The 23,185-nt window shown below is 36.4% G+C and overlaps 1 long non-coding RNA gene across 16 annotated transcripts in view; it reads right to left on the bottom strand.

Annotated features, from left to right (window-relative positions):
- Positions 1-23,185, bottom strand: part of LOC105068683 (uncharacterized) — a 194,464-nt gene that overhangs the window by 67,385 nt on the left and 103,894 nt on the right. For 11 of the 16 annotated variants that reach the window (XR_012511678.1, XR_012511674.1, XR_012511687.1 and 8 more), the window contains one exon: positions 9,986-10,098. The exons of the other annotated variants lie outside the window; for them this stretch is intronic. This is a non-coding gene — a long non-coding RNA (uncharacterized LOC105068683). The remainder of the gene's footprint in view (positions 1-9,985; positions 10,099-23,185) is intronic. 16 annotated transcript variants of the gene reach the window in all.

The following is a 23,185-nucleotide window of genomic DNA, read 5'->3' as shown; positions in this document are numbered from 1 at the left end:
AATCATGAAGTGACTTTTTGCTCCTCTACCTGCCTCTCAACTCCTATGTGGCGGGGTTTTTTGGTGGGGGAGGAAGTTGGTCTCCCCTTCCTATACTGATGCTTCTGGAAAGTAACCATCTGCCTTATTCATTCTCCTTATCTCAGTGACCAGAAGAGTATCTAGTACACATCAGGCATATAAGGTAGGAAGGAAAAAAGGAAGGAAGAAAGGAAAGGAGAGAGGAAGAGAAGAAAGGAATAATGAAAGGAAATGGGAAGGAAGAAGAAAGGGGAAAAGAGAGATGTAAGGAGAAAAGCAATTAATAAAATTACTGAGCTATTACTCATAATAGGATAGTTAAAGTTTATAACAGCTGGCAGCTGAGGCTGTAATTCTGCAGCAGAGAGCTCTTTCTGTTGGAAAGACATAAGGAGAGGCCTTTAGAGTAAAAGTTAAGCCCTCAGGCCCCACTTATCAATCATTGAAAGCTTGGAGGGGATGAGGCATACTCTCCATAATAAAAAGACAGAGTCTGAAGAATTCCAAGATAAAACAGAGTGAGGCACACAGAGGAAACGAGGCAAAGAGAACCAGGTTGGTGCCCTCACCCTGAGACCTTCAAACCTATCAGTTGTAGGAAATTCATGAAAATCTTGGTATGAGTGGATATTTTCATTCTTGCAACGCAGTGAAATGACAGTATTTAGAATCTAGGTTTGCATGAGGGTGAAAACATGAGACAAAACTCATGGACACAAAAGCCAGAGGACAAGGCAAGATGTGAATCTGGGTTTACATTCAGAGTCACCGGTTACAGTGAAAGTACTCAGACCTGCCGTAAAGGAATGTGGCCTCCGGAGCAAGACCTCAGCCTCTGCCAGGGAATCCGGGTGATCCGATCCCACGGAAACTGATTCTATCTAAAAGATCAAACCAAAGTCGCAAAACCAAATGCCCAAGATCGCAAATGACATTGCACTATTCAAATTCGGAGCCAAGGCTAAATAAACCAGCTTAAGATTCTAATAGGAACTCAAGAAATTCAGCTTTGACCTCGGGCCTCTACTTCTTCCTACACCCATTTAGAGTAGTGGTGTAATCAATCCTAACGGGGTTTAGGTCGCACAGCCTTGACAAGAAGCACTGGCCCAAATTGCTTGAACTGAAGGAACGCTGTATAAGCTGAGGGATGCTTTGGCAGTAGGCCAACAACTTCAATCTGCTCCTTTTTTTTTTAACTTTTCAATGCGTTCTGTGTTCATTGATGTACCCTTGTGTTCTCAAAGCTGAGTGAGATGGGGAGTCGAAGAAGGAAATGGGAATGTCTACTGGTTTGAAGGAGAAATATTTATGTCTGCCAATATCAGATGCTAGATATACAAAATTTCTTAATACTGGACCACTACACCCTTCATACTCATTTTGATGCTATATAGGCTAGTTTATTTCCTTTATATGCTGCAGTCCAAGTTTTATAACTTGTAATTATATGTGTTGTTATATAAAAAATGACTGTAACTATTCATTTTGACAGGCTAATAAGGTGCAGGAGTGCAAAATGGTAGAAGTATGTGATTTCATAGAAAATTCTACTATCATACTTGTTTTATAATAAACCAGATTGCAGGCCTCCGAAACATGCTGCTGACTTGTAATAAAACCATTCACGGCCACAGCTAAGAGAGGAGACTTCTTACTTTTCAATCAGTGTTAGTCACGTCTGCTAAGAAAAGAAAACGCTCTGGGTTGTTTTCAAAGCAGAAAAATGTGTAAACACCCAAGGAACACTCTGAAAACTGTTAGCCATCAAAATAAACTAGCAAAGCCTCCAAGTCATTTGAAAATATCAATCTTGTGGAGGCTACAATAATCTTATATAATGGCTACACTACCATCAGTATTTATAGAGCATGTTTTCACTTCACTAATTCTCTTGGTTATTAGCATTGTTCCCAAGCTAGTATCTCCTTACTCTAAGATGCTCTCTGCTGCTTATACTTTACATTGAAAACAATATCCAGATACTTTACATTGCATTTTTCAAATGCATATTTCCTTTCAAAGTACTAAATTTCCACATAACATAACCACCTTTTTCTTCGACCAAGAGATGATTTTTCTTTTTTTCTTTCACTCAATCATGTTTGTAAACTAACTTTTATATTAAAGCACCAAAGAAAAACACTGGTGACATTCTCTAGACTTTTTCTTTCCTCCTTTGAGACTTTCCCTCTGACATCCTGGTGATGCACATGGTCAATACATGAAATAGCAGTCTCACATGTATCCCAGACCAAGAGCCATCGAACTGTTTGGCCACCTTGAAAAAGAGAATGAATGGGTTTCCAAGCACAGTGATGTCACATGCAGCGGAGAAGAACACCTGATTTCACCTCTGAATCCTGGCTGTGTAAGTGTGGAGTAAGCTCCCTCAACTGCTCTCGGACATGACAGCCCAAACTGCAGCAGCCGTATTACCTCACCTTTGTGCACCTGGTCTAGCTCTCAGTTCAATCTGCGTGGAATCGACCAAGGAGAGAATGTCCTGATGACCTAAAATGAGATTATTATAGGCGTGCCTCTCACTGTCTTTCAGAATCCACTCATTCTTAGTTCAAGTAGAATTTGGAGAAGCCTAAAGGCAGTACAGTATTAAGAGTACAGATGCTGGAGTTAGACTATCTGAGTTGAATCCTGACTCCGCTGTTCACTAATTCTGAGACCTCGGGCAAGTTACTTAAACTCAGTGCTCTGTTGGATCACCCAGAAGATGAGGAAAACATTAATAGCTTTTATAGAGTTGTTATAGGATGAAATGAGTTAAAATAGGTAAAAACACCTAGAAGTGTGCCAGGCATTAGTTTTTGTTTAATTTCTAAACCCACAGAATATTATAAACAGGGACAAGAAGAGGGACATGGGCTTCTGCAGGTATTTGCACTGACACCCAAAAGCATTATCAGCTAAAAGTCTAATAGCCAGGGGAAAGCATGGGGGTATTGCTAAAAAACAGACGTAAGAAATGGGGACATTGTGTATGAGTAAAAGCCTGGTGAGTGTCCAAAAGCATCGCTCTACTACATCATAACAGAGCAGCAAACCTGAACCATCAGGTCCAAGGAGATCTCTCTATTTCAGCTCAGTAACATAGGTGACATTTATAAAAATAAATTTGTGCATTTAAGAAATGATTAAAATAGACTCAATAATTTCAATGACGATGCAATACATTTTGAAAGCTTTCTGTTCAAAACAGCCAAATAAGAAATTTTAGAGGGTGAGGGAAGATATAGCTCAGTGGTAAAGCACATGCTTAGCATGCATGAAGTCTTGGGTTCAATCCCCAGTACCTCCATTATAAACAAACAAACAAACAAATAAACCTAATTGCCTTCCCCCCCCAAAAAAGTAAAAATTAAAAAAAAAGACATTTTAGTGCCTTAATACATACATACTTAGTTATCCAAAATACTGTTATTCAGAATGATTTATTCCAAGTGGTCTTATTATAAGAAGATACTGAGAGAAAAAACAAAATAAAACAAGTGATTTCATGGGGGAGAGTGGCAAAGTAACTGGGTCGCTAGGTCAGCTTGTAGAGAGAGCAGGGTGCCCTACCTCTCCTGGACCCCATGCCTCCCTCAAGGCAATTAACTGCTATCTCACTCGAACCAGAGCAATTTTGAGTCTTTTTTGTTGCAGCAGCTTAATATTATCCTAATAAATTGAGAGAGAGATAATATAAATTCAAACCTATATTGAGTGCAAGTATTGTACAAATTACTACATTAGGCTCTATGAGGATGCAGAATTAATTAGATGCAAGTTCTGCCCTCAGGGACTTTATAATCCAGAAAAGATGAGCCAAGTACCCAGACAATTACATTACCACATAGCCTATTTTTCTTGTCATCTGAGAGTTATAAACAAGGTGCCATGGGGTTATAGGAGGAAATACCCTATTAATTTGGACCAGGAAATCTTGAATCAGGAAAAGTCTCATGAAGACAACCTTTGAGAAGGACCTATAGTTGAAAGGATTTCAAAAGCAGAGGTAAAGAGTGAGAGGAAAGAAACAGTGTGAACAAAAGCACTACAGCAGAAAAGTGGATGCGCGTTCATGTGTCCTGCTGGAACAGAGGGTAAGGCTGAGGGGCCTTGGAATATGTATGTTGAAAGAGTAAGTTTAGAACCGCATTTTGAAGAGCACTGAATTACTATAATTATAAAATACATAGTAAGTTCTTTCCATATGCAAACATTGTGCTAAGTGCTTTATGTGTACTTTCTTAGTTTATCATCAAAATAAACTAATCTTTTATATATCTCTTCTAGTGTCAGGAGTCTGTACCTAATTCAGCAAGCAATGGAAATTTCATAGAACTATGAGAAAATGAATGAGAACTCTCTCGCTAGGCTTCAGGAAGGGCAGTCACCATGTAGGCGTGGACAACTCAGAATGCCAAGGGGAGAGGTGAAATTTTTTTCTTTTTTTAGTAGTAGACAAGGCAAGAGATGAGCGGTCTGAATTAGAGTGGCAATCCTGAACCTAGAAAAGAGGGGCTGAACTCAAGACATTATGAAGAACTTGGCAAGTAATTATGTGACTGTGTAAAGAGTCCTATGAGAAAGGAAGTGGGGAAATAATCCTAAGGTTTAGAACCTGAGCCCTGAAATTAACAAAATAAGAAGTTAGGTGCTGTTATTCACACATTAAAAAAAAAAATTGGAGGTAAGGAGGTGCACTGGGCTTATTGAGATGTTGTGTAGACCTTTGCTTTCTCTGCACCATGACTTACATGGATTTGCACACACACACACACACACACAAAGTCGCTAAACCTTTTTTCTTCTCTGAAAAATAGGAATGATAACATCCAACTCATAGACTTTTTGAGAATTAAATAAGATAATTTTTTTTAAAGGAAAGAAAAAGCACCTGGTACCATAACACTGTAGGTAGCACACAATAGGCACTCACTAAACAGTAATTAATATTCTTATTGCTGTTTTTTCTCTTGACATTATGAAAAATTGGGAGTAAGAGGTGTAAGTTCGAAAGGCTTCTCTTTGTGTGTGTGTTCCATATATATGGAAGATGTGAGAGTTGAGGAAATCATCCAAAAAGAGAAAGTTTTAAAGAGAGTCTTGGGAAATACCTCCATTTTAAGACACTATACAGAAGATAGGAGCTAGTGAAGGAGATAGAGGAGGAAACAGCAGTGAGGTACAAAAAAATGAGAGACGTGGAAAAAGCAAATTCAAAGAGAGGATGGTTAACATATCAAATGTTGCTTAGAGGGCAAAAGGAATTGAGCTCTGAGAAAAACAGTATTGATTTTAGTGGCAGAGTCAAAAAAATGAAGCTTGGCAGGAGATGGAGACCTAAACGTGTTTATCAACATGTGGGAACCAGCCGGTAGAGAGAAAGATCACATTTACAAAGGAGAAAGAAAAATTGAAGGAATGAAATCTCAGAGGAAGAAAAAGAGGTTAGATGGAGCATAGGTGCGAAGATCAGCCTCTGCCAGGAAGAGAGATGCACTTTCTTCATGGAGGGAAGTGAGAGAAAAGAGGCAGGTGGTGGTGAAGAAATGAAGACATTGAAGGCAACTCCACATAGGTGAAAGGGCTCACTGAAGCTGGCTTTTTAGTAGAATAATAGGTTAAGCCATCTACTGAGGGGTAGTGAAATGGATAAAATTAAGGATTCACAGTTTATTTTTTCTTTCACAGGTAAAGAGCATTTATCTAGTAAAAGACATTATTTATTAATGTTTCCACTTTAATAATATTTTGTCAAATCCACTTTTCTCCTCAAAGCATTCATTTTTCTAACGTTTGGTGAAAATTCTCAGAGAAAAGCATCATGAATCACTGAACCGAGTCACTCTCCATCATTTCCATTCTTTAATGTCAACTCTACATATAAAAGGAATAAATGGTATATATTGGTGGAAGGGAAACCAAATTCCACAGCACCATTCCAAAACATCTCCCTCCTACAGAATGATAATAATGCAATTTTTATTGCTCTCCTTTCTTCATCCACTGTACTGAGTTGAAAAATGTCCAAAAAAACCTTCATGTCCACCCAGAACCTCAAAATGTGACTTTGTTTGGAAAACAGAGTCTTTGCAGATGTATTTAGTTAAGTTAGGTCATACTGGTCAAGGGTGGGCCCTAATCCAATATGAGCTATATCCTTATAAAAGAGAAGTTGGACATAGACACATACAGACAAGGAAGACATGTGAAGACAGAGCAGAATTTGGAGTTATGCTGCCTCAAACCAAGGAATGTGTGGGGCTCTCAGAAGCTGGAAGAGACAAGAAGGAATCCTCCCCTCTAGGCTTCAGGGGAAGCAGGGACCTGCCACCATCTTGATTTTGAACTTCTGGCCTCCAGAACTTTGGGGGAATAAATTCTTGTTGTCTTAAGCCACCTAGTTTCGTGGTAGCCCTAGACAGCTAATAATACCCACCAAAAAGAAATAAGGAAGCTAAGCCCTGTGACTAATAGATACTTCTTCTTTTAGACCTCATAAGGATCATCCAAAAATCAAAAGTACCATTTTTCACCAGAACTTAGCTTTATTGAGCCTGAAGCTCTCTCCAAAAACATCAAAAAAAAAAAAAAAGCCCACATCAGTTCTTAAATTGTCATTGTAAGCAGAGAAATGGTTTACCTGAAAGCCCTAAAAATATGATGAGAAATGGATGCAAGAAAAAAAGCATTTTAAGATCTATTACATAAAAAATTACCCAAGTGCCACTAGTCCCAAGGTTCTATGGAAGAGGTCAGTCAAATGAGAATAACTAATCACTCAGAATAACCAATCAGTAGAGAAAAAAATAATAGCCTTGGGCCCTAATACTTGTCTCTTTAAAAGGAAAGACACCCAGTTAGAACACTGAGCCTAGAGCAAGGTACCGTGATGAAAGCCAAAAAACAAAAAAAAGAAAGAAAAAAAGTGTTAGGATTCCATCTGGAATTCCTTGATAACACATCAAAAGGAATGGGCATGGATTGCCAGAGGGACCAGAAAGACAAAGGCCCATTCTGTGTTTGAAGACTGTGTTTTTGAATCTTAACCACACATTTGGATTAAAAAAGTAAAATAAAATAAAATAAAAAACCTAACTCTCTATGCTTTGAGCCTATTAGATATCACAGGAGGAAATAAAGCAAAATTTAGAGATCAAGGTCTGGGATTGTGGTGCAATTACTCTGGAGAGGTGGTGAAAAGATACTACAAAGAGCCATAGATCAGCAGAAGAGAAACTTTAGACCTAAACTGCTTCTTTTTTCATAAGACAAATCAGTAGGAGATAAAGGGAGAAAACTATTCCTTTCTTATTGAAAGAACTCCTGGGAAATACACTGTGTTTATAAATGCAAAATGAAAAAAATAAAAATAATGGAGTAGAAAGGGCCACAGTAAGAAGTTATGGGGATATTATTTGTAAGAACATCAAATTTTTATTTTAGAATGGACTGGAATGATTGTAGACTTCTAAGGATTTGAGCAGCAAGATCAAAATGACTCTTCAGAAAGACGCTTCTTGCTCTCTGTGCGCAGGAGAGTTTACAGAACAGAGAAGGTGATAAAAAGAGTTCGAACAATTGAGTACGCAACTGGGTTATGTATGTAAAAAGATCAAGAAACAGAATTCAAAGTGGATTAGATGAAACAGATCTGCACTTAGATCTGATTTTCTTCCATAAACACTTCAACCAAAACCCCCCACTTATTCTCCTGCCCTCAAATAAATTTTCCATCAATCCTTTGCCTACAATGCATTGATCTCCCGAAACCATTAATTGTCCCTCATCTCCATTAGGTTCTCACCTCCCTGCCTACACAATTTAAATAACACCATTCATAATTATAATCACTCTTTCCCATTCCCAACTACCCACCCTCCTCTCTCTTTCCATTATACTCACCTGGCTAAATCCTGGTGCTTATTTAAGCCCAGCTCCCCACGCTCTTTACCCTTGCACCTGGATAACTGAATGGAGCTGAAGAGAAATATACAACCATGCTCACCCTTCTCTCTTCTGTTTCATAATCCTCAACCTCAAGAGGATGCCTAGCAATCAATCTGCCTTTCTAGTCCATTCACTCTTCTATTCACTTGGATAATTATTCCATGCCTTTCCTGTCCTCAAATCTCCAACACTATGCCCTCTAGGTTGATAATCTCGTTTCCTATTTCTCTGAAAAGTCAGATGATATCCTAAGAGAAATTTCTCAAGCTCTTATTGCCATACTGCTCTTACATCTACCTTTTTCTTGATGCTAGAAATGAACAGCCCATGCTCTTCTCCAAGTCTAACCCCTCCTCTGGTCTCTGGGGCCAATCTCCTCTTACCCACTCAAAGACATCACTCCAACATTTATTCTCCCTCCCTCTTTTCCATTATCATTTTTCCTCTCTCTTAGATCAAAACCATTATCATACAAACATATTATAATATCTTTAAAAAGTTGTTTCCAAGTTCTTCTTTAGTTATTGCATATTCTCTATTCCAGACTGTTCAGAAACTTAATTTTCTGTCCTGAATTTCAACCTCTCTTTAATCCAGTTCACATAGGTTTTTGCTTTTACCACTTAATAGAAACCGCTTATATCAAGTCACCAATTGCCACAACATTGTTATATGCAATGGCAAATCCCTAATCTTTATTTTATCATCAGCTTTTAACACAATTGATCACTCCCCATTTTCCTCATAAGGCTTCCAGGATGCTACTTCCTCTTGGTTCTCCTACTTCACTGATGGTCTCTTTTTCCTTTTCATCCATCCTAGCCTGTTATTTTCATATAACCTATACACATCTTCCCATATACTTTAAATCATCTCTGGATCATTTATAATACCTAATGCAATATAAATGCTATGTAAATAGTTGCTGGCACACAGCAAGTTCAAGTTTTGCTGTTTGGAATTTTTTGGAATTTTTAAAAATACTTTTGATCTATAGTTGGTTGAATCCATGAATGTAGAACCTGCAGATCCAAAGGGCTGACTGTATCTTAAGACAAACAAAAATGGAAATAAAACATACCAAAATTTATGAGATGCAGCAAAAATGCTTCTAAGAGGGAAATTTATAGTGATTTATGCCTACATTAACAGAAAAGAAAAATCTTAAATAAACAACCGAACTTTTCACCTTAAGGAACTAAAAACAGATGAACAAGCTAAGCTCAAAGTTAGCAGAAGAAAGGGAATAATAAATATTACAGCAGAAATAAATGAAATACAGATGAGAAAGACAACAGGAAAAATGAAACAAAGAGTTGAGTTTTTAAAAAGATAAAGTTGACAAACTTTTAGCTAGACTAACCAAGAAAAAAAAAGAGAGAGGACTCAAATAAAACCATAAAGAAAGAGGAGTCATTATAATGGATATCACACAAATACAAATGATCATAGAAGCTACTATGAACAATTATGTGCCAAAAAAATTGTAAACCTAGAAGAAATAAATAAATTCGTAGAAACATAAAATTTATCAGACTGAATCATAAATAAGTTTAAATTTGAACAGCCCTATAACTAGTAAGGAGATTGAATCAGTAATCAAAAACCTCCCAACAAAGAAAAGCCCAGAACTAATGGTTTCACTGGTGAATTCTACCTAACATTTAAATAAGAATTAATGCCAATTCTTATCAAACTCTTCCAAAAAATTGAAGAGGAAGGAACACTCTCAAATTCATTTTACCAGGCCAGAATTACCCTGTTACACCAATTAAGAACACTACAAGAAAAGAAAACTATAGACTGAATTCAACAGCACATTTAAAGGATCATAAACCATGATCAAGCAGGATTTATCCCTAGAATGCAAGGATGATTCAATATTCTTTCATGATAAAAACTCTCAATAAATTGGGTATAGAAAGAATTTATGCCAACATAATAAAGGCCATGTAGGACAACCCCACAGCTAACATCACATGCAACAGTGAAAGGTTCAAAGCCTTACCTCTAAGATGAGGAGCAAGATGAGGTTGCTGCCTCTCACCACTCTTATCCAACATAGTACTGGAAGTCCTAGCCAGAGCAATCAGGCGAGATAAAGAAATAAAAGGCATCCAACTGGAAAGAAAGAAGTGAAATCATCTTTGTTTGCAGATAATATGATTTTACATACAGAAAATCCTAAAGACCCCAGCAAAAAAAAATTTAGAACTAATAAATTCAGTAAAGTTGCAGGATACAAAGTCAACATAGAGAAATCAGTTGTACTTCTATACACTAACAACAAAATATATGAAAAAAGAAAAAAAATAAATTCATTCATAGTAGCATCAAACAATAAAGTACCTAGGAATAAATTTAATCAAGAATGTGAAAGATCTGCATAATGAAAGCTATTGATGAAAGCAATCAAAGAAGACATAAATAAATGTAAAGATATTCCCTGTTCATAGAAAGGATTAATTTTGTTAAAATGTCCACACTATCCAAAGTCATCTATACTTACAATTCAATCCTTATCAAAATTTGAGTAGCATTTTCACAGAAATGGCAAAAACTACCCTAAAATTTGTATAGAACCACAAAAAAACTCAAATAGCCAAAGAAATCCTCAGAAAGAAAACGAAACTGCAGGCTTCACATGTTCTGATTTCAAACTATATCGCAAAGCTATAGGAAATAAATCAGTATGGCACTGGCATAAAAACAGAGACATAGATCAATGGAATAGAGTAGAGATCTCAGAATAAACCCATGCATACTTGGTCAACTAATATTTAACAAGGGAGCCAATAATGCTTAGTGGGGAAGGAACAGTCTTTTCAATAAATGGCAATGGGAAAATTAGATACTCACATGAAAAAGAATGAAATGGGGCCCCTATCTTACACCACTCACAAAATTTAACTTGAAATAGATAAAAGACTTAAATGTAAGACCTGAAATCATAGAACTCCTAGAATAAGACATAACAAAAAAGCTCCTTAATATTTGTCTTGGCAATAATTTTTGGATATGACATCAAAAACATAAGCATCAAAAGCAAAAACCACAAATGGGACTACATCAAACTAAAAAGTTTCTGCACAGCAGAAGAAACAATAAACAAAATGAAGAGGCAATTTATGGAATAAGAGAAAATATTTGCAAACCATATAGTAGATAAGGAGTTAATATCCAAAATATATAAGAAATTTCTACAACTCAGTAGCCAAAAAAAACAAAAACAAAAACAAAAAACAAAACCCTAGTAATCCAATTTGAAATGAACAAAGGATATTAATAGACATTTTTCCAAAGAAGACATGCAAATAACCAACAGGTACCTGAAAAGATACCCAGCATCACTAGTGATGAGGGAAATGCAAATCAAAACCACAATGAGACATCACTCCACATCTGTTAGAATAGCTGTTATCAAAAAAAAAACAAGTGATAACAAACGCTGGTGAGGATGCAGGAAAAAAGGAACCCTTGTGCTTTGTTAGTGGGAATTTAAATTCATGCAACCACTATCGAAAACATTATGGAGGTTCTTCAAAAACTTAAAAATAGAATCACAGTATGATCCAGCAATCCACTTCTGAGTACATATCCAAAGGAAAAGATATCATTATCTTGAAGAGATGTCTGCACTCCCATATTTACTGCAACATTATTTACAATAGTCAAGATACGAGAACACCTTAAGGGTCTATCAACAAATGAATGGATAAAGAAGATGTGGTGTATATACACACACAATGGAATATTACTTAGCCATAAAAAAGAGAGATTTTGACATTTGCAACAGCATGGATAGATCTAGAGGGTATTATTCTAAGGGAAATAAGTCAGGCAGAGAAAAGCAAACACCATATGCTCTCACATATATAGGAAATCTAAAAAATTTTAAAAAGGAACTCATAGAAACAAAGAGGAAAATGGGAACTCATAGAAATAGAGAGTAGAATGGTGGTTGCCAAGGACTAGGGGTTGGTCAAAATGGGAGATGATGTCAAAGTGAACTTCTAGCTAGAAGATGAGTAAGTTCTGGGGATAAATCTGGGGGTAATATACAATATGGTGACTCTAGTTAACAATACTGTATTATATACTTGACCAATGAAAGTTGCTCTGAGTGTAGATCTTAAGTGTTCTCACCAAATTAAATAATTATAGTCACACGAGTTGATGGATGTTAAGTACCCTTATTGTGGTAATCATTTCACAATATTAGGTATATTAAATCATCATATTTATACTTTAAACTTATATAATGCTTTATGTCAATTATATCTCAATAAAGCCAGGGGTAACAAAAAAGTTTAAAATAAAATAAACTGAATATGACCAAAATACATTTTTTAGTTCTCTTCCACATCTACCCCAAGATTTCTTCAGTTTCCCATCCATTCCTCCTATTGCTCTGAGCAAGAATTTTAGAATCATCCTTGGCATTTCCCTTTCTTTCACATGCTTCATCCAATTCATTACTGAATCCTTGTTTAACATTCAATATACATCACTACTTCTATCCTCTGGTCCAAGCCACCATTATTTCTCTCCAAGATTATTGCAAGAGCCTACTAACCAGCCTGCCTGCTTCTACTGTTGGTCCTCTGCACCTGACTTTCCACACATCAGCCAGAATTGTGCTTTCACATAAGTCAGATCATCTCACAGGACAGGAACTATGACAGTTTTGAGATTTTACCTACTAGAAAGCTAATAAAGTAGCCTGCTGCAGTTTATAGATGCTGACAGAGACACAAGACTACTGGATCAGAGACAAAAGACAATGCATTACCCACAGTACTAGAAGGAGTTAATGCAACATTGTTGCATAAGTTCCTAAGCCCCAGTTCTCCAAGGATATTATGAGGACACAGGTATTACTGCCAGTATATGCAGTGGGTTGTGTTATAGGAGTCAGGAAGCCTCAATATTATATACCTGGCTCCTGTAAACCTGCCTATCCTCCTTTCCAGAGGGAGCTATGTTTGCCTTTATTATTCTGCAATATAAACAAACCTGCTACAGGAAAGGAAACAGCTCTACCTTCCAAGGCTGCTTGCTAGGCAAACATCCTTAAAAAGACAATTCAGAGCAAATTATCTGTTAATGCCTTTGAAGATGTGCAGGAATGTGAGGGACCCATGGAGACAATCATTTCTGTGCAAAACCTTGAAATAGTTTGCACCTTTTTTAGAGTAAAAGCCAAATTCCCTGCAATGACCTACGAGGCACTATGTGATATTACCCTCTGATGTCTCTTAGACCATTCCCTACACTCTCCGTCTTACTCACTCAGCTCCAGCCATGCTAAAATCCTTTCTGTTCTTTAAAGACACTTTAAAGATGCCAAATACTCTCCCACCTAAACTTACACTTGGGATACTCTTCTCCCAGTTTTACCTACAGTGCTCGCTCTTTAGTTGTATCTCTGGTTTAATGCCACTTTATCCAAGATGTTCTCCCAGATCATCCTATATAGAATGGGTAATTATAAAATAACACCCCCAGTGTCCCCTATTCCTCTTTACCCTGCTTTATATTCCTTGATTGTTTATCAGCATCCGACACCTTATCTATGCACTTGTTCATTGGTTTACTGTCACTCACTCCATTAATACAAAAGCTCCTTTGGGCATGTGGAATACTGTCTGGCACACAGTATGTGAGAGGAAGAAGGGAAGAAAATAAAGTAGAAAGGAAGGAAAGAGAGAAGGCAGAGGATAGTCAGGAGGGAAGGAAGAAAGACAAATGGAGAAGCATGGCAGAGGTAGAGGAGGAAAAACATGCCAAAAATTTTCTAAGGTGGCACATCTGAGGAAGTGAGTAGCACTATGGATGGGGAACTTGGTTCTAACTCATTTTTTATGAAGAAGAATTTTTTTTAATTTTTCTATATCAAATACTCTTGTTAGAAGTTTATCCAAACATTCTGTTCATATCAGTATTTCTCAAATGGGAGTCCACAGATCCCAGAGAATAAATGATTACATTTTGATGAATCTAATGATTTTCTAATAGAAGTTTAAACTTTAAAATTTTCATTTTGATAAAAATAAAATATATATGTGCTCAGCTAAGTGTTATACTATTAATAATTAAGCCAACATTAAGAGTCCAAGAGTATTTTTACTTTTAAAAAAAGCCATTATTTCTCAAATATGAGAAATATGGGTATTTCTTATTTATTTTATATTCCATTGTCTCCCCCCATTCTTATTCAGTGTTTTTCGTACCTTAATATGTCCACACTTTTTAACCTCTAATTTTTGAAAGCTATAAACATCAAAAGTCCTATAATCATTAAACTTTTCAGGATCTGAAGTATTAATTTCACTATCAGAAGAGATATATTCAGAAGAGTTCTATTATCTCATTACTACCTTTTAACAAGCAATGGTTATCGACTGTCCACTGAGAAGCCAGTTTAGGCTTCAACCTTAGCAGGGTGAATTATAAATTTGTATCAGGAGATGACTCGGGTCCACTCCAGAGCAGAACCCAGGAAGTCTGTTTAACTACTAGTCAGCCCTTGTATTATCTAGTAAGGTTGACATAACAAAATACCGAAGACTGAGTGGCTTAAATAACAGAAAATTATTTTCTCACAGCTCTTCTGACAGTGGGAAGTCTGAGATCAGAGTGCCATCATGGTCGGGTTCTGGTGAGAATGCTCTTCCTGGACTTCAGAGGAGTCACATGAAAGAGAGAGAGGGCAAGCTCTTTGGTGTCTCTTCTTGCAAGGGCACTAATCCCACCATGAGGGTCTCATCCTCATGATCTCATCTATCCATAACTACTTCCCAAATGTTCCATCTCCAAATACCATGACAACAGGGATCAGGGACTCAGCATATAAAGGAAAGAGGGACAGTCTTAATATGAAAGACATAAAGAAATAAAGGAGACAAGAGCGCTTTCTCAGGTCATGTCCAGGCAGACACATGTGACTTCAGTTACCCATTTCCTACCTTCTAGCCTGGTTCAACTTCTTGTCCCTAGAGTCCTATACATACACTGGGGTGACCAGGAGTATTTTTGGTTCATCTTTCAGAAACATCTGAAAGTGAAATGGACAGCTTAAAATTTTCACCTAAAATGAGTAACCCCAAACTCAACAGGGATGTGTTTTCACTCTTAGGATATAAACATCAGGAATTCAACACAACCTGCTTTCTCCCTGAATTCTCTTTCAGACTATCATGTAGAACATGAACAAGGGGCTTTCTTTCCATGCTGGAAGGCTATGGAAGTGCCGGCCTGGACCACACTCCACTTGCCAATGATCAGAAGTGCATTCCGTCTCTATGAGGTGCGGTTAGGTAGGGGTGGTAAAAATGATTAAAATTTGAAACCCAAGTTGCTTTGTTTTTGTCACCAATGTCCTGGAAATATAATTCTCGCTGTAATTTTCTAGAACTACATTCCTTCTTGCTATTCTTATATTTTCCATTCCATTACAATAAATAGGTATTATCCAATGAAGAAAAGCAATATGACTAAAAATTATAAGTTAGGACTGGCTTTAAAATACTTACTGATCTGAGAAACAACTCTTAACCACTTAGTGGCCCCAAAACAATTATACTTTTCCCTCTAACACTTGACTCAAAAACTGTATCCCTCAAAGGGAACCCTCCTACACTGCTGGTAGGAATGCAGTTTGGTGCAGCCACTGTGGAAAACAGTATGGAGAGTCCTCAAAAGACTAGGAATAGACCTACCATATGACCCAGGAATCCTGCTCCTGGGCATATATCCAGAAGGAACCCTACTTCAAAATGACACCTGCACCCCAGTGTTCATAGCAGCACTATTTACAGTAGCCAAGACATGGAAACAGCCTAAATGTCCATCAACAGATGACTGGATAAAGAAGATGTGGTATATTTATATGATGGAATACTATTCAGCTATAAAAACTGAGAACATAACGCCATCTGCAGCAACTTGGATGCTCCTGGAGAATGTCATTCTAAGTGAAGTAAGCCAGAAAGAGAAAGAAAAATACAATATGGGATCACTCATATGTGGAATCTAAAAAAAAATCAAAATATAAATACAAAACAGAAACAGACTCATAGACACAGAATACAAACTTGTGGTTGCCAAGGGGGTGAGGGGTGGGAAGGGACAGACTGGGATTTCAAAATGTAGAATAGATAAACAAGATTATATTGTATAGCACAGGGAAATACATACAAGATCTTACGGTAGCTCACAGCAAAAAAAAAAGTGACAATGAATATATATATATGTTCATATATAACTGAAAAATTGTGCTCAGCACTGGAATTTGACACAACATTGTGAAATGACTATAACTCAATAAAAAATGTTAAAAAAAAACTGTCTCCCTCAAAATATATAAGGCAAAGATATTTGTGAAAAGATATTTAGTCTCACTAGCAACTTGGAAAATTCTAATTACAGTGAGTCATTATTTTGGTACATCAGATTAATACAGATTTTTATAAATGATGATATTAAGTATTGATGAGGCCATGGTGAGAGTGTAATCGGAGTAATCTGTCTGCATAAAGAATGAATGAATGGATGGATGAATGAATAAATGAATATCAAAAATCTTTTTTCAAAAAGGGTACTTGACTCTTCAGTTGCAGTTACTCAATGTAGCCTAACAAAATAAAGATAAACACAAATATTTAGCACCATTGTTTATAATCTTGAACATTTAGAAACTAACCCAGAATTCCAACAACACGGAATTGGCTAAATAAGTATGGCATATCTCTTCAGTAGAACACCACAAATATTTTAGGTGAACATGCAATGACATGACAGATGTCCCTAGCCTATTGTTAATGAAAAAAGGTTGCCAAACAATGTATATAATGTGTAATTTGAGTCAGAGAAAGAAAGAGACACTACATGCTCAAAGTGGATCTCCGGTGTGCTGTTATGTTTTTCTCTCTCTCTCTCTCCTTTTTTTTTTTTTTTTTTTTTTTGCTCATCTGTTTAAACTTTCAACAATGATAAATGTTTTTGTAAAAGGAGTAATCTTTGCTCTTTAATCTACTTCCCACTTTTAAAAACTCACTGACTTCTACTCATCTATAAATACAATTTGCAGTGCTTTAGCTGATACATATCCTTGCAAATACATTCTTGGTTTCACACATACATATTTTCTTGACTCATCAATTCTCAAGTAAACTTCTAAGTTCCAGAAGGTCAAAGACTATTGCATCTAATTCTTTAAACTTCTTGGTGCCTAATAAACTAATGTACATAGAAATTACACATATTATTTATTCAATACATACATCAGAAATATGTGATGGAAAGAGACATTAAAAATTTAAAGTAGATAAAAATGTGTTTGAATTGCTGTTGTCCATACTCTAAATATGTTTGCTTAATATTTCCTAAATCAAACGTTCATCTATTTTCCCACCAGTAAGTCCCTGTTTCAGGGCTATTACTATTTGAGACTCTGTCTCTGTCTCGGTGAGTATCTGAGTTCAAATCTTTGCTCAAAAAAACACTGCCACAGCTGTGAGTCCTGCACACTAAGGTGACCTGCCTGCTGACTATGTCATTGCTGGAAATCATGGTTCAATGCACCTTTAAAATGTTCTTTCTGTCCTATTGACTGTCTCACAAGTTTAAGTTATTCTTTTCAGGTCACAAGAAACAGAGATTCACTCAAGTCATCTCAAGTAGTGGGTGGCTTACTATACAGATAATGGCAGAAATATGGGCAGTGGGATGCATAATGCTAGTCTCATAGTCTCTGGGTTGGAAAAGGCTTTCTAAATAGAACATGAAATTTAGAAGCCATGAAAATATAGACTGATAAATATAATTATCCTGAAAACACAGCTCACTGTGTCCTCCCAAAACAGTTAAAAATTGGAATATTTGTTATTCATATTACAAACAAAATATTAATTTCTTTATAGTGTGTGTGAGAGAGAGATAACAGAGAGAAAGAGATCCTAAAATCCAACAGCAAAAACACCAAAAATTCAATGGAAAACCAGGCAAAAACTATGAGTTTACAGAAAAATAAATATGATTTGTAAACATATGGGAAAATGTTCAATTGCACTCTTACTAAGAGAAACACAAATAAAAACTATAGTTAGATTTCATTTTTCTCCAAAAAGTTAATAAAGATTAAAAAAATCTAGTAACCTACAGGGTCAGGAAAGGTATGTAAAACAGGCCCTCTCATATACAGTGTGTGGGAGTGTAAATTACTTCAACAACTATGGAGAAGGATTTTGAAATGTGTATCCAAAATTGCAAATTGTAATTACCTACTTACGTTCTGGCCCAACTATTACACTTCTGGAAGTTGGTCCTATTGATATGCTATACACACGTGTTAAATGATATATATAAAAGACACATCTTCTAGCATTATAATAGCAAAAGATTGGTAAACCTAAATGTTTATTAATAGATGTATGACTAAATAAATCATACTCTGCATATGACAGAATATATGTCACCTTTAAAAAGAATAAGGAAATTTCTTTATATATATTGTTATGCAATTGTGATTATAAAATGAACAAAGCATAGAGTTATATGTGTAGGATGGTAGCATGTGTCTATGTATATGTATATAGTATCATTATAAAATATACACACCTCTGGAAAAAGGAAGTAAACAATCAGGGAACAGTATGAGACAGAAATTTGTTTTTCAAAATAAACCCTTTTGTATCTTTCGATTTTTGAATCTAGTGTGCATATTTCCTTTTTAATAATTGCATAAACTAGGAGGATATCTTCTTTAATGAGTGGATTTCCTAGTAACATATATGCAAGACAAGCGGGTACCCCAAGCCTTGGGGAATGGGTGCAGCATTATATTTATATAACCAAATGAAAGCCACTCTTACTAATAGCCCTTGGTGTGGAGAGCTGTTCTCCATAGAGGAAGTATGGGCAAAAATTGCATAGAAGTTAGATTAAAGAGACCCCTGGAAACACAAACATTGAGCTCATGACTGCATCTCTTTTAATAAAGATTATTGTTATTATTAAAAACTTTATTGATTAATATAGTTGCACTAATGAGAATACTAATGTGACCACAGACAGACTTAACACTATGGGGAGAGACCTCTAGAACATCCCCCTCCCTATGCTGAAAGTTACTAGTACATCTGCAGTGACAGCACCGCATCAGTGAACTGAATGCAGAGAAAATTGCAAGGCCTTCCATTTTGAGCAGCAACATGTGGCGGTGACAGAAATAAAGTCAGCAGAAAACAAAGACTTCCTTTCTCCGTGAGAGTTTAGAAGTATGACCAAGGTTACGAGTCATTTTCAATACAATGAAAGAGAAGAAAACTTCATGAATAAGATAATGGACTTTCTAATAATTTGGGTACGTGAATACTCAAGCCGGTATTAATTTGAAAAGTAAAATAAATATGAACTCTTTTGTACACAAAGTGAAAGTGTTGAAGTGGACCATACCAGTAAGATAAGAAAGAAAAAAACTATGTCCACGACTAGCCTCAGGGGTACCCAGGAAAAGCCAAACCATCTAGTTGGGCTTCACGAAGAACAGGACTGGAGTAGAGCTGGCCTCTTGGAGCCTGAAACTGGGAGGTGGTTCAGAGCAGAAGGCTGCTGGGAAGCTGAGCAGCAGGAACTGGATCTCACCCTAGTGGCCCATCGCTAATGTGACAGCTCTTCTGTGAGTATTTCCTTCTTTCTTTTCCTGCTACCACCAATCTCTTCACCCTCTGTGTATCTCTGTTGCCTTCTCATAGCTTCTGTTTACCCATGATTTGGCTCCACTGTGGCCATAGCGGTTTAGCATTGTCTCCCTCTGCTAACTGCCTCTGACCTTCCTAACCGACATCACCCACAGCAAGCACTAATGAGCACAGGTAAACTTTACATGGACCAAACTCGCCACAAGGATCCGTCTTTTAGTCATCTGCCAGCCTACTGCCCTTGGGTTAGAAGCCCATCAGGCCCAATCATATTGGCGTTAAACCACATGCAGAAAAACCACAGGTGGGAGTAGAGGAGAGAGCAGAGGAGAGCTGGCCGAGAGCTGTCTGCCTAGCACTCTCCATCAGCAGAGTCTGGGCACAGGGCAGTTTTCTTTAGAAAGGGCCATGGATCTTTGCAGAATCCCCTGCCAAGTCTTCATGCTAGGAAACTCTATGAGGACTTGGAAAGTCTATAAGAACAAGTTGTATAGGAACTTAGCAGAGATTATTTAAATACTTACTTTAACAGGGGCTGAATATGGGCTAGGAGTGGAATGTTAGACTAAATTCACTATAACTCTCCATTGCCAAGCAGAGTTCACTTAGAATTTAGGAAACTAACAAATCAAAATTTGCCAGAAGAAAAATGCTTTCTAAATTAATAAAATTAAAGGTTTTGTGCATCTCTTTTCTTGCTCCTGAAACCTCTTAGCGTGCCCAACTCCTTACTCCATGTATTACAGTATATTATGATTAAACCAGAGTTTAATGTATGCTCCACAAACACCCATGTCGTATTCACAGCCCCTAATGAGACTATGAGTTGAATATATTAAATTTAAAACCATTATGTTGAAGACAGAACAAAAAAAATCATCGGTTAGTATGCTAATGCGATGATCTTTCAGACACGAGCTGGTAGCAAGACCAGCCTCTATTACCAAACAAGGACACCACCTTTATTTAATGGTTTCTTCTCTGCACGTGCCCAAGGACACAGTAAAAAGAAAAAAAAAAAATCTATGGGGTTAGTGGGCAAAGACAATGAGAAAGAATCAAGAAACTTCACACAGCAGGAAGAGTTCCAAAATATTTTTTTTTTTAATCTTGGATTTAAAATCACAAGGGCTTCCACTGCTTAAGGAAGGTGAAGACTGCAGCCCAAGTGCTTGGTGACGGCTTGGCTCTATGTTTAAAGGGGTGGGTTTATTTTGTGATTCATTTGCTCTCCTAGGAGAATACTGAGACTGCAGCACAAATATAGATACCTTAATTCAATTCTGGAACTAAAAATTGAGTTAATTTTTTTCAAACAACTTACAAAGAGTAATGCAAATTTTGATCATTTAGGTTTTGTCCAATCGTGCTGTAGGTCAAAAAACATCTTTAGAATTTTAAGTATATGTATCCTATCTCATTTTACGTTTCTTACTCTTTATTGATTTAGTTTGCTCAGTAAAACATTTTACTGTACATAGAAGCAAGCTTGGAAGATTTTCTGCAAATCGAGCATAATGTCCCTGCTAGCTGCCCTAGGGGTTTTGAGCTATAATGATTTTTCTTTTGATTACCCTATTAATCAGTGAGGAAATATATAAGGTTATAGATGTATTTTCCTATGACTATCATACATGCTGACATATAATTTCAAAAGATTAGAAGGTACATCACTTCTCTCTAATAAGTAAATATTAGACTCAGCATTCCTATCACTACGGCACGAAGTGAGTACTGTGACTTCATCTCAATAGCCCTCTGCCATGAAAGCCTTTTACCTCCATTAGTTAAGAACGTCATAGCAATTCAGTTACCACAGGTACTATGAAAACATCATACCCTAAGGTAGATAGCTCTATCCCAAGCAGTAACCCATTCATTTGTATTCAATAATCTATATAAAGCACAAGGTGCATCTCTGGCACTACCTTAATAATGAATGACAGTAAGAATGTTAGGAGATCAATGATAGATCAATTAAGATGAAAAAATCACAGTAATTGAGAAAATATGGAGTATTGGAAAGTAAAAGGACAAACTAAGCAAAATCAAAATGAAAAACATTTTGCAAAAAAGCTAACTAAACAAACTAAACTAAAGCAAAAATGATAACTTTATAATGTAAGTAGCTAACAGTTGATCCAACAGAAGGTAGCTAACTTACCAAAATATTTAACATCAAAGGGTTCTAAACATGAGACCAGGTAGAATAAAATTAGAAGTGTTTAAATATACACAAAGAAAGGAAGATTTTCAATTTTATTTAAAACAAAATACAGCAGAAGAATTAGAAATTATTCTATAAATATGTTAAGATATATTTAAATTAAAAATCACAGTGATGGTTACCTTTTGTAAAAGACTCATCATTAGCTACCAGTCACTATTTCTCTTTCCTGAGTTAAGGTTCTCTACTCTGGCTTTTTCCCTTGTCTGTTTGTAATAAGTGCTGACCATTCAAGATGAAGGTCACCAATTATTAAATGTCACGCCCCTGTACCTTCATGACTTGTTTGTTCCCTTGAATATATTATCAACATTCCAAAAAGGAAACATACAAGGACAAGATGACTTCATATATTTTTCATGGGACTGAAAATGTTATGAGGATAGGAATTATTACTAACTTACCTAAAAAGAACCCTGTCATTAGTCTCCAGAGACCATCTAAACTGAGAAAACCCCTTCATCTTAAAAAAGGTGGCAAATAAGTTTGTCAAAGGAAGAATGTAATTTCTTTAATACACCAGTTTCCCAAGAATAAATAGAAAGCCTTCCAATCCTCTTCTTTCCTATCCCTTCCTCTTCCACCTAATGATACTTTTAATTTGGTAGTTTTATTACCTCTCAGGCAGTAGGGGCTGGGGGTGTAGTATAACAAAGATTATTTAAGATTCTTAAATAATCCCTAACTTGAAGAAGGAGATGCATAACTATGTGGTCCTGTGTTAGATCCTGAGGCAATCCAAGCAGCAGGAAATGCAGAATCTTCTATTTCTGCAATATTGATATCTTTAAAATACAGAACTTACAGAATTCAGGGAAGTCACAGAGAGAAGGGCATGATGGAAAAGTACATCTATATTTGTTTTTTTTTTTTAATTTAAGGGGTAGTTATTTTTTGGACACAGCTTAGGATGTTCTGTAATATCTATATTTTGTTAAATTGAAGTGTAGTCACATAAACACACCTAAACACACATATACATTGCATATGAATTTGCCAGTGGTTCTGATATTCCAAGACTTTCAACAGTTGAAAACTACAGAATTAGAAGTGGAGCCAAATTCAGATAATCAAAGGTAACAGAATTTAGAGTTTAGATACTAGAAAAGGCTGGAAACTGATAACCAACTTGGAACTACAGATCAAAACTAGACAAATGAGGGTTAGAGAGAACACAGTTGCCAAGATTAAGACAAGTCACTGCATTGAGAACAAGGACCTATGAAAATAATGAAAGATCAAGGCGGGAAAGAGAGAGCAAAAATCAGGTCAGTGAGGG

This window comes from Camelus bactrianus, chromosome 2 (genome assembly GCF_048773025.1).
Source record: "Camelus bactrianus isolate YW-2024 breed Bactrian camel chromosome 2, ASM4877302v1, whole genome shotgun sequence".
NCBI classification, from domain to species: domain Eukaryota; kingdom Metazoa; phylum Chordata; class Mammalia; order Artiodactyla; family Camelidae; genus Camelus; species Camelus bactrianus.
This window is presented reverse-complemented; position numbering and strand designations above follow the sequence as displayed.